The sequence below is a fragment of the Ovis aries genome, chromosome 3 (genome assembly GCF_016772045.2).
Source record: "Ovis aries strain OAR_USU_Benz2616 breed Rambouillet chromosome 3, ARS-UI_Ramb_v3.0, whole genome shotgun sequence".
NCBI classification, from domain to species: domain Eukaryota; kingdom Metazoa; phylum Chordata; class Mammalia; order Artiodactyla; family Bovidae; genus Ovis; species Ovis aries.
Window position 1 is genome coordinate 17,746,097 of NC_056056.1, and position 990 is coordinate 17,747,086.

The 990-nt window shown below is 43.6% G+C and overlaps 1 non-coding gene across 1 annotated transcript; it reads left to right on the forward strand.

The window, feature by feature from the left end:
* Nucleotides 1-298: 298 nt before the first annotated feature.
* Nucleotides 299-371, forward strand: TRNAG-UCC (transfer RNA glycine (anticodon UCC)). The gene has a single exon. It is a non-coding gene; the product is annotated as a tRNA-Gly (tRNA).
* The last annotated feature ends 619 nt before the right edge of the window (nucleotides 372-990 follow it).

Sequence of the window (990 nt, forward strand, 5' to 3'; positions counted from 1 at the left end):
ATTTTCCAATTATTTTCTTTGTAAGGTCTCCAAGCTAGAGGCAAATCTCCCTAGGTTCATTGTAAGGCATTGTGTGTGTGCACGCATGTGGGTGAGTGTGTGTTCTGATGCTCTTGATCCTGAAAAGATCTGTCCTATTCCTAAGCACACCACAGGCCTATGATAAATGCTTGCTGATATGAAAATAAAATTCACATAAATTCACTTACATTTTACAAATAACCCTTGTTTAGGTCATGTAATACTTTGGCGATAAGTAACTATCCAAATTTGAATCCAAAATGAATCAATAGGGACTTCCCTGGTGGTCCAGTGGTTAAGACTCCACACTTCCACTGCAGGGGGCCCAGGTTTGAACCCTGGTCAGGGAACTAAGATCCCGTATGCCACGTGACACAGCCTAAAATAATAATAATAATTTGTGAGTGCTAAGTCATTTCAGTCATGTCCAACTCTGTGTGACCCTATGGACTGTAGCCCGCCAGGATCCTCTGTCCATGGGATTCTCCAGGTAAGAAAACTAGGGTGGGTTTCCATGCCCTCTCCCAGGGGATCTTCAGGACCCAGGGTTTCCTGGGTTTTCAACATTGGCGGGCAGTTTCTTTGCCACTAGCTGCACTTTGGAAGCCATAATAATACTAATAAATAGATATGAATTCTAAAAAAAGAAAGAAAACTAAAATGAATGAATATCTGTAAGCTCACCACCAACCTCAGAAAAGGTTCTTATTTACCTAGGGAAATTACTGGTCTCCACCCTAGACAATGCTCAGCTCATCTCAGAGTGCCATACAGGACACGGCTGCACACGGTACTAAAATCAGTGAAAGTGAAAGTTTTCAGTCATGCCCAACTCTTTGCCATCCCATGGACTATACAGTCCATGGAATTCTCCAGGCCAGAAAACTGGAGTGGGTAGCCATTCCCTTTTCCAGGTGGTCTTTCCAACTCAGGGATCGAACACAGGTCTCCCACTTTCCCGGCAGATTC